The sequence below is a fragment of the Triticum dicoccoides genome, chromosome 5A, assembly GCF_002162155.2.
Source record: "Triticum dicoccoides isolate Atlit2015 ecotype Zavitan chromosome 5A, WEW_v2.0, whole genome shotgun sequence".
Lineage (NCBI taxonomy): Eukaryota > Viridiplantae > Streptophyta > Magnoliopsida > Poales > Poaceae > Triticum > Triticum dicoccoides.
The window spans coordinates 630,348,533-630,360,557 of NC_041388.1; the positions used below are offsets into that span (position 1 = coordinate 630,348,533).

The 12,025-nt window shown below is 42.5% G+C and overlaps 1 non-coding gene across 1 annotated transcript; it reads right to left on the minus strand.

Moving 5' to 3' along the window:
• Positions 1-581: 581 nt before the first annotated feature.
• On the minus strand, positions 582-742 carry LOC119304438. The gene has a single exon (XR_005148267.1). It is a non-coding gene; the product is annotated as a U1 spliceosomal RNA (small nuclear RNA).
• Positions 743-12,025: the final 11,283 nt, after the last annotated feature.

The following is a 12,025-nucleotide window of genomic DNA, read 5'->3' on the forward strand; positions in this document are numbered from 1 at the left end:
CAAAGGATTCTTCTTCAGGGCATGGTTTGGTCTTAGGTTGGAAGCATCTGTCAAAATGACTAAAGACGTGTACCGGAAAAATGAATTTGGTGTCTGGTTGCTGCCCCTGAACATGAAGAAGACATGTATTGCATTGAACCGTATGCTTGCGCTAGATTAACATCTGTGTGCTTGCTCTTCTACCTTGGTTGTGACACATCTGATTGTAAAGTTGTTGACCCTTCAATTAGTTTCATGCTCAATGAATGAAAACCAGAGCCAAGGTTTTGTGTCAAGAATTTCTAGCGGCTAAATGATACTGTCCCGGCGGGGTGCCTGACAAGTTATACTACTAGACTGCAGTGGCTTCTGTCGGTCCAGCCTACAGGTTTCTGCATGTGTTCTTCCCAAATTTGAAGGTAAAGAGCACCAGATGCATAAGTTGTTGAGAGAAACCAGCCATTACTGAAATTTCAATTTCTCTATTCAGATGACGTCAGAGGAGCTGTGCTACAGATTATAATAATCAAACAAGGTACCGGATTGAAAAAACCGACCTCGTGTGAAGGCGAGCCAGGGACCAAAATTTAATTTTCAGATTTGGCAGGGCCGCGCGAACGCGTACCCCCTCTACCACAAATTATGACATCCACTCTCCCACTTGGGGAGATGGTGGGCCAGCGCATCCACCAAGTGCAATGTGGACCACTGACCCAGGCCACGAGCCTTCTTGATCGCTCGTCGACCCCGTCCAGGTAAGTATGGAACAACGTCGCACCTTGCCCTCATTTTATAGCCAGCGCTCCCGCTCGGTGCTCCTTCGCTAGGCGAGGTGGTACTAAAACCGAAGCGCAGCAAGCGGCAGCAGCGGGCGGTGCGGGAGCCAGTCACGCGCGGGAGGGGACGTTCGTTTGAATTGGGCTGGCGTTTGCTATATCTGGGCCTCAATTACGGACGAAGTATAGAGCTGGGCCTTGAAAGCCGTAGCAGCAGCTTTGTGCCCGTTGTTTGTTGTTGCTGAGCTTCTCCTCGTGTAAATCCTGTTGCACTCTCCTCTGCCCCTCATGAAAATGGTTGATTTTCAAAAAAAATGTTGCGAGCTCCTCTGTAAAAAAAAATCCTCCCGAGGGAATTCTTTCCAAAACAAATGAAACGATATCATGGAATTCTTAAGAAAATTCATGGTATCCCCTCAAAAATATCATGGTAATTTCATGCTTCCTTTCTTTATTTTAAAAGATTTCCTTTCTTTTTTGTGCGGAAGATTTTCAGTTGTTCTTATAACAAAAGATATTTAAGTTGTTACTCCCTCCACTTGAGTTTATAAGACCTAATTTTTTATTTACTTTGATCATCGTTAGACCAATAATGTCTTTATCTTTATCTTTACCTAATAATAAAGCGTGCATTGCTTCTCCCGTCCGCCGTCATTAAAATTGTCATTAAAGTTGATAAAAATTACCCACAGTGCCACCGGTAATTGAAAAGAAACGATTCGACGTCATGTGGTTGTTTTTTGTTCGTAACTGCCTTTTTTTAGACAAGTTCGTAGTTGTCTAGGTCTCCGCCTGGGCCACGTCACGTTGTTGGGCCTGCTCCGCCCCTTACCCCTGTTGTTTTTTCCGTTCGTCTCGAGATCGCAGGCCCCGAACCCCCTGCCAATCTTCCAATTCCATAGCCTCTCAACCTTAGCCCGTTGTGCCGAGGCGGAAGAGGCTTCGGCGCGTCGCTGTAGTGAAGAGGAGAGGTCGAACCTCGGAGGTCCTAGTAGGGATGGCACCCGCGGGGTTTGGGTATGGGTGAAGCCATCCCATACCCTTACCCATCATCCCAAACCGTATCCATACCCGTTGATGGGTACAATTTTTTTCCCATACCGTCACCCATCAGGGTACCCGCGGGTAAAATTATTCAGATTTGCAACACATCAATTTGAGCATTACATAGTCATGAACAACAACTTATAATAATAATTTATAAACAACAGCACATACTTGTTCGTGGGCTAGCTATTGTGGTGGAGCGGCCTAACATGAATGCATGACGAGGTCTTTTTAGGGTTGTGGGATTTATGTACATATAATATGTTTATAATATCTAAATAAATAATATATAAGGCTTATTTGTCAGAATATACGCGGGTACATGGGTACATGGGTATGGGTTATAGAAAGCCATACCCGTACCCACTATACCCGATGGGTATGAAAATTTTCTATTTATGTACCATGGGTATTCTTTTGACCCATACCCTTGCCCTAATAGGGTTTTTACCCGCAGGGTACGCGGGTAATGGATACCCATTGTCATCCCTAGGTCCTAGGCGGCGTGGCCGATGAGAAAATGCAGCCCCCAACACGCCAAAGGGCACCTCGGCGCAGCAAGCGCGTAGTCCGGTCAAAGCGGCAGCAGGTCCGCCCCTGCCACCAATCCCCTCTCTTCCACTAATAGAAAAAGGACCTAATGTGAGACACATTAGTCCCGGTTCGATTTTGGCCCGGCACTAATGGTACCATTAGTGCCGGTTCGAACGGCTATGCATTAATGCCAGTTCGTGTTGAACCTTTAGTACCGGTTCGTGCCACGAACCGGTACTAAAGGGGTGGTGGCAGGCTGGCGTCAGGCCGGGGCCCCACGATCACCTTTAGTACCGGTTCGTGGCACAAACCGGTACTAAAGGGCTATCCTTTAGTACCGGTTCGTGCCACGAATCGGGACTAAAGGAGTCTGACCTATAGTCCCGGTTGGAGACACAAACCGGGACTATAGGGCAATTTTTTAGAATCCTCAAATTTCAAAAGGAAAAATGATATGCTCAAATTTCAGTTTTTTTAAAATTTTGGTTAAATCTGGTCAAACTATGGTCAAACTACTTATTCAAGAAGTATTAATGTTACTACATAATTATTCAAGAATATAGTGTTACTAAATAATTATTTCAATTTTTTGAATTTTGGTCAAATCTGGTCAAACTATGGTCAAATTTATTCAAGAAATATTAGTGTTACTAAATAATTACTGTTTTTTTAGAATAATAGTTTCAAACTCAAATGGTGAAACGAGTGACCTAATGCTCAAGCTAAACTGCTGAGGTTAATAGGATTGACAGCTTACATTTGTCAGGAAAACAACAAGTGCAGACTTGAAAAGTAGGGGGAATAGAACTCCGAAGTTAAGCGTGCTCAGGCTGGGGGAGTGAGAGGATGGGTGACCGACCGGGAAGTTAGACGATTTGAAATTAATGATCCACACTTAAGCAGTTAAGAGGGGTGATTAGAGACTAAATCATCAAATAATTCTATTCAGAAAATTAAAAATCAAAAAAAAATCCAAAATTTTCAAAAAAAAAATTAGTACCGGTTGGTAAAGGTCCCCCATGCCACGGCACGAGCTCATGCCACGTGATGGGCCTTTAGTGACGGTTCGTGCCGAACCGGTACTAAAATGGGGGTCTTTAGTGCCCACACTTTAATGCCGGTTAGAGAACCGGTTTTAAAACTCCGTTTTCTACTAGCGTTCCTTGATTCCAGGCGCACGTCGCGCTCACCCACGCTGATGCTGGATGGCGGGGCCCTGGAGCCTGCCTCGCTTGAAGTAGCAACGATAGGCCGTGTGTGGAGAACGGCGCCGGCATGGTCAATGAGATTGTCGACGATTGGAACACAAGCTGGGTGTTGTCGTGGGAAAAGCAAAGAACGCGACAAACAAAATGCTACGTGGTTTGCCCCTCCGCCCTCCTCCCCTTTCTCCATCTTCTTTGATGAGCATCAATTCTAATCCTCGAGTTATCTATTTCTACTAATCCATGATGAGTTATACAATGTATGGGTAGTTGATTCGGATTTTTTTTCCTGGAGTATGATTCAAGATGTGAGGATAGATCTGGTCTATAATGTTGGCGAACTAGCGATGATCTTACCTCTCTCACAATGTTGTCATACTCTGGACAAAAAAATATGTATCGGGCATCAACCACTTAAACAAGTTTGTTGATGTGGTTTTTCTCTGTAATTACCTTAACCCATGCTTCATGTACTCTGAGAAGTATGTGACGATTTATGGATGGAATGGCTAGATTCCTTTTCAGATGCTCACATTATTGGTATTCATTCTTTTACTTCACCTCTGTAATTATTTGCATCAAGTTACATGTTGAATCTAAGCATGAATTATATTGACATCATGTAACGTCTGTGTGGTTAAATCACAATTATATCTGAGAGTAGCTGGCTGTAAAACATAGTTAATGCTTAACAGTAATAGCTGGTTCATGTTTCCTATTTTATTGTCAGGCAAATGAGTGTGTTAAGGAGTTCAAGTATGACCCTGGACTACAGAAGAATACCTATTAGTCAACACATAAATTGTGTGCTGCAAGTCTGAGATCTTCCACTTGCTACACGTGTTGATCCACTGTAGTTTACTTGCTAGGTAGAACATTAGTTTTCATGTCAATCTTGCGGATGCATTCATACGTAGCTTACCAGTGTACTTGCAAACTAGGATCAACTCCAGAAGCTTGCAAATTGTTAGAATTTCACCGGTCTTCCTCAAACCTATCATTTTGTCCACCCTTTGATGGGCCGTGTTGCTTTCATAGCTTTTTGGTTATAAACTTCATGCAGCTACTAGCAGTTCTGTATACATTGAATTTAATGGTCGACTTCAAGCATTACGTTGCGACACAATCTTGGATGATTTTTTTACCAAATTGCGAATTTGACTGCGGTATAAATTTCAAACGGCTAATCTGAGCTATTCATGGTTGGATTTTCCATAGGTTTCTATCGATTATTATTTGTCTTCTCATTTATGTTCAGGTGAATGCAACTGCTTGTCATACTTTGTCATTATAGCTAATCATACCTGAAGATGGTTTCTCAATATGAGAATCTGGGTGATTTGTTTGCTAGGAAGCTATACAGAGTTCAAAAATCCGATGAAGAAACGATTTGAGTGTCACTGACGAAACATCCTCTACAAGAACCGCGATAAATTGATTTTATGTCATGAACCCCTTCCTATGAAGATTGAGAATCATAAAAGATCACATTAAAGTATGATCAAGATACCGAAGGGGAAAAAACAAATGAAAAATGTCTTACCATTGCTAGAAGCACCATATCCATTGGCAGGCCCATCTGAAAACACATGACAACCATAAGCTTCTATACCAATCATGGGCGGAGCTACATGTATTTTTGGGTGTACAAATGTACACCCACTATTTTTGCAAAAACGTTGACTACCAACGTATAATATACATATGCCCCAAAAAAATTAAAAAGCTAGTAGATTTTTTATTTTGGGGGAAATATGTATACCCATTTTCTGGTGGCTAGCTCCGCCACTGATACCAATTGCTTTATCTGAAAGCAACCTTCTGATTTTTCTTTTTGTTTCCTTTATGTTTTTAGACAATTGGTTGTCTATATTAATGGAGATTCAGTGCTTGCGAGAGTTGTATATAAAAGGTCATCATTTTTCTCTGTCATAGGTGATATGTACTACTATCTTCCCCTTTTATCCTTGGTCATCTAAGAATTACTTGATTTGTAATATAGAGTAGTTAGTGATTTTGCCGGAATCAAATGCACATTCTATAATTTCTAAATTGTATGCACACCATTCTACAACTTTATTATCGTGGCACATACATGTAGGTATTTTCTAACATGTACAAGAGCTGCAGGGTGCTTCAAGTAAAAGGAAATACATTTTTTTAATATTGTCGTGTACCTTATCTGTTAGCCTGTTGGATTACAAATAAAATGTTTCGGCCAACACAACATCAGTGGGTTATTCTTATTTTTATACTCATCAACAAGGAGGTTGTGCTCACATTTGTGGCTTTGACCAACATGGATGATCTTCAATTTTCTTTGTTCCTACATGTATGGTTTGTAATGATTAAATAAATGTTTGCACATAGATTGTGATCAATATGTTAAAAGCCATGAACTAAAGTTTATACATTTCTTAGCCATTTTACAAAGATGGCTAGGATGTGATGTGTCATTGATTAATAAAAAAGTCGCCAACTGAACAATTCATACACTTCATAACCGTTTTGCAAAGATGCTTTGCTGAAAGCACAATTGTTTCTTCGTGTTCGGGATACTTGATGTGGGGCTTATTGGGCTAAGGGGAGATTGATGAGCTTTTCTTCCGTTGCTTTTGCGCTAGGGAGTGCGATGATCTTTACTCTTGAGTTTTGGGCAATATCCCGACTCCAGGTCGTCGTCCCCAACCCCCCATGAGGACAAGGATGCCTAACTTAGGCAGTGGCGCTGGTCTGAGCCTCCGGGGGGATGTGAGGCAATGACAGGTTGTGGCAACACGAATGAGTCGTTTGGCGCATATGAGGATTTTGTTCTCCCGTTGCAACATATAGGCTCTTTTGATAGTAGGATACATATGTCGTAAAATATACCATTAGAGACTTTCAATACAAATTCGATGGTATATTTTTATGCTAGTCATCTCATATCATTTTGGTCTAATATATTGTTGAAGGAATAATCAAAATCCTACCAGATGTCATATAGACGATCAAGAAAAGTCCAAGCAAGCCCTTATATGTCCAAGCAAGTCACCCGATCTATACAGGTCCAAGCAAGTCACCCAGTCTATACAAATCTTTATGGTCAACGAGTCAAAGGATAACTAGAGCGTGGGATAAAACTTTCTAACTAGAATGAGTGGCTAGATAAGAATGGCCTAGGAGCATAAGCTTCAAAACATGTTTTCATGAGCAAAAAGGCATTCGTGTGATGGAGGGAATCCCCCTATTGGGCCACAACCCCTCTCCTAGCCCAATTAGAGGCACATGGACCAAGGGACTGAATATTACCTAGTTTTATGCTTGCCCTCCTCTTTTCAAGGATAGCCTCGATTATTTGGCAAGGACTCCTAGAATATATAAGGCCCCCGCGGGCATGAAAATTATTCACTCCCTACTTGAGTAAACTTAAGAGGAGGGTCACTCTTCCCCTCCATATAGCTTAGGCTCGACCGGAGGCTGGGAATCAAAGTCCGAGGGACCCCAAATGGCTCAGGCTAGCCAGGAGTCACGAGACAACACTCAAAGTGTTATGTGCGCTAGGCACCACTTTGAGTGACTACTGGGAGTCATGGGACTTCGAAAGTGCTAACACCCTAAGTGTCTAATGTGTCGAGCACCACTCTCGACAACCTTCATCATAGGACGTAGGCCGCGCTCCATCAAGGCAATTTAACCTATTTTAAAAGCATCATTGTGTCGCTTTGTTGGTGTACGATGACCTTCGCTATAAGGTCGCCGAACACATCCTCGCCAACTCATATTAACTATATTGCTAAGGTAACCCTAATGAAAAATGTTTCCATAACAACAATACATACCATTGTAGCGTTTGGGCACGTGATATGCAACGCAAGAGCAAAACAAAACAAAAATCTACCATGCAAACTAGGAATTGAAGGAAATATGCCCTAGAGGCAATAATAAAGTTGTTATTTGTATTTCCTTATATCATTATAAATGTTCATTATTCATGCTAGAATTGTATTAACCGGAAACTTAGTACATGTGTGAATATATAGACAAACAGAGTGTCACTAGTATGCCTCTACTTGACTAGCTCATTAATCGAAGATGGTTAAGTTTCCTAGCCATGGACAAAGAGTCGTCATTTGATGAACAAGATCACATCATTAGAGAATGATGTGATTGACTTGACCCATCCGTTAGCTTAGCACTATGATTGTTTAGTTTATTGCTATTGCTTTCCCCACAACTTATACATGTTCCTATGACTATGAGATTATGCAACTCCCGAATATCGGAGGAATAGTTAGTGTGCTATCAAACATCACAATGTAACTGGGTGACTATAAATATGCTCTACAGGTGTCTCCGACGGTGTTTGTTGAGTTGGCATAGATCGAGATTAGGATTTGTCACTCCGATTGTCGGAGAGGTATCTCTGGGCCCTCTCGGTAATGCACATCACTATAAGCCTTGCAAGCAATGTGACTAATGAGTTAGTTGCGGGATGATGCATTACGGAACGAGTAAAGAGACTTGCCGGTAACGAGACTGAACTAGGTATTGAGATACCGACGATCGAATCTCGGGCAAGTAACATATCGATGGCAAAGGGAACAACGTATGTTGTTATGCGGTTTGACCGATAAAGATCTTCGTAGAATATGTAGGAACCAATATGAGCATCCAGGTTCCGCTATTGGTTATTGACCAGAGATGAGTCTCGGTCATGTCTACATAGTTCTCGAACTCGTAGGGCCCACACGCTTAACGTTCGGTGACGATCGATATTATGAGTTTATGTGTTTTGATGTACCGAAGGTAGTTCGGAGTCTCGGATGTGATCATGGACATGACGAGGAGTCTCAAAATGGTCGAGACATAAAGATTGATATATTGGACGGCTATGTTCGGACACCGTAAGTGTTTCGGGAGGTTTCGGATAAAAGCGGAGTGCCGGAGGGTTACTAGACCCCCCCCGGAAGTTATTGGGCCCTTAGTGGGCTTTAGGGGAGAGGGGGGAAACAGCCAAGAGGTGCCCCCCAAGGGAGTCCGAATTGGACTAGGGGAGGGGGCGCGGCCCCTCTTTCCCTCTCCCTCCCCCTCTCCTTCCTCCCCCCTCCTAGTAGGACTATGAAAGGAGGAATCCTACTCCTACTAGGAGGAGGATTCCTCCCCCCTTGGTGCGCCCTCTAGGGCCGGCCGGCCTCCTCCTCCCCACCTTTATATACGGGGGAGAGGGCACCCCATAGACACACAAGTTGATTGTTTAGCCGTGTGCGGTGCCCCCCTCCACAGATTTCCACCTCAGTCATAGCGTTGTAGAGCTTAGCAAAGCCCTGCGTCGGTAACTTCATCATCACCGTCATCACGTCGTCGTGCTGACGAAACTCTCCCTCGACCTCAGCTGGATCTAGAGTCCGTGGGACGTCACCGAGCTAAACATGTGCAGACTGCGGAGGTGCGGTACCTTCGGTGCTAGGATCGTGAAGATCGTGAAGATGTACGACTACATCAACTGCGTTGTCATAACGCTTCCGCTTACGGTCTATGAGGGTACGTGGACAACACTCTCCCCTCTCATTGATATGCATCACCTAGATGGATCTTGCGTGTGCGTAGGAAAATTTTGAAATTACTACGTTTCTCAACAGTGGCATCAGAGCTAGGTCTATGCGTAGATATTATATGCACGAGTAGAACACAAAGGAGTTGTGGGCCTGGGTATATACATATTGCTTGCCGTCACTAGTTGATTCTTGATTTAGCGTCATTGTTGGATGAAGCGGCTCAGACCAATATTACGCGTACGCTTACGCGAGACTGGTTCTACCGACGTGCTTCGCACACAGGTGGCTAGTGAGTGTAAGTTTCTCCAACTTTAGTTGAATCGGATTCAATGAACATGGTTCTTTCTGAAGATCAAAAAGCAATCACTATACAACGTTGTGGTTTTTTTATGCATAAGTAAGAACGGTTCTTGCTAGAAGCCCGTAGCAGCCACGTAAAACTTGCAACAACAAAGTAGAGAATGTCTAACTTGTTTTTGCATGGCATGTTGTGATGTGATATGGTCAAGACATGATGCTAAATTTTATTATATGAGATGATCATGTTTTGTAACAGAGTTATCGGCAACTGGCAAGAGCCATATAGTTGTCGCTTTATTGTATGAAATGCAATCGCCATGTAATTGCTTTACTTTATCACTAAGCGGTAGCGATAGTCGTAGAAGCAATAGTTGGCGAGACGACAATGATGCTTCAATGGAGATCAAGGTGTCAAGCCGGTGACGATGGTGATCATGACGGTGCTTTGAGATGGAGATCAAAGGCACAAGATGATGATGTCCATATCATATCACTTATATTAATTGCATGTGATGTTTATCCTTTATGCATATTATTTTGCTTACTTCGGCGGTAGCATTATAAGATGATCTCTCACTAAATTTCAAGGTATAAGTGTTCTCCCTGAGTATGCACCATTGCTACAGTTCGTCGTGCCGAGACACCACGTGATGATCGGGTGTGATAAGCTCCACGTTCACATACAACGGGTGCAAGCCATTTTGCACATGCGGAATACTCAGGTTAAACTTGACAAGCCTAGTATATGCAGATATGGCCTCGGGACACTGAGACCGAAAGGTCGAGCGTGAATCATATAGTAGATATGATCAACATAATGATGTTCACCATTGAAAACTACTCCATCTCACGTGATGATCGAACATGGTTTAGTTGATGTGGATCACGTGATCACTTAGATGATTAGAGGGATGTCTATCTAAGTGGGAGTTCTTAAGTAATATGATTAATTGAACTTTAATTTATCATGAACTTAGTACCTGATAGTATTTTGCATGTCTTTGTTGTTGTAGATAGATGGCCCGTGTTGTTGTTCCGTTGAATTTAATGCGTTCTTAGAGAAAGCTAAGTTGAAAGATGATGGTAGCAATTACACGGACTGGGTCCGTAACTTGAGGATTATCCTCATTGCTGCACAGAATAATTACGTCTTGGAAGCACCGCTAGGTGACAAACCCGCTGCAGGAGCAACACCAGATGTTATGAACGTCTGGCAGAGCAAAGCTGATGACTACTCGATAGTTCAGTGTGCCATGTTTTACGGCTTAGAACCGGGACTTCAATGATGTTTTGAACGTCATGGAGCATATGAGATGTTCCAGGAGTTAAAGTTAATATTTCAAGCAAATGCCTAGATTGAGAGATATGAAGTCTCCAATAAGTTCTACAGTTGCAAAATGGAGGAGAATAGTTCTGTCAGTGAACATATACTCAGAATGTCTGGGTACCACAACCACTTGACTCAGCTAGGAGTTAATCTTCCTGATGATAGTGTCATTGACAGAGGTCTTCAATCACTGTCACCAAGCTACAAGAGCTTCGTGATGAACTATAATATGCAAGGGATGGATAAGACAATTCCCGAGCTATTCGCAATGCTAAAGGCTGCAAAGGTAGAAATCAAGAAGGAGCATCAAGTGTTGATGGTCAACAAGACCACCAGTTTCAAGAAAAAGGGTAAAGGGAAGAAGGGAAACTTCAAGAAGAACAACAAGCAAGTTGCTGCTCAAGTGAAGAAGCCTAAGCCTGGACCTAAGCCAAAAGATATAAGTTTAATAATGATAGTGCAACTTATTTGTGGCACTGCCGTTTAGGTCATATTGGTGTAAAGCGCATGAAGAAACTCCATGCTGATGGGCTTTTGGAATCACTTGATTATGAATCACTTGATGCTTGCGAACCATGCCTCATGGTCAAGATGACTAAGACTCCGTTCTTCGGAACAATGGAGTGAGCAACTGACTTATTGTAAATAAATACATGATGATGTATGCGGTCCGAGGAGTGTTGATGCTTGCGCTGGGTATCGTTATTTTCTTACCTTCACAGATGATTTGAGCAGATATGGGTATATCTACTTGATGAAACATAAGTCAGGAACATTTGAAAAGTTTAAAGAATTTCATAGTGAAATGGAAAATCATCATAACAAGAAAATAACGTTTCTACGATCTTATCATGGAGGAGAATATTTGAGTAATGAGTTTGGTCTACATTTGAAACAACGCGGAATAGTTTCGCAACTCACGCCACCCGGAACACCACAACGTAATGGTGTGTCCGAACGTCGTAATCCCACTTTATTGGATATGGTACGATCTATGATGTCTCTTACTAATTTACCGCTATCATTTTGGGGTTATGCTTTAGAGACGGCTGCATTCGCGTTAAACAGGGCACCATCTAAATCTGTTGAGACGACACCATATGAACCGTGGTCTGGCAAGAAACCTAAGCTATCATTTCTTAAAGTTTGGGTTGCGATGCTTATGTGAAAAAGCTTCAACCTGATAAGCTCGAACCCAAATCGGAGAAATGTGTCTTCATAGGATACCCAAAGGAGACTGTTGGGTACACCTTCTATCACAGATCCGAAGGCAAGATATTCATTGCTGAGAATGGATCTTTTGTAGAGAAGGAGTTTCTC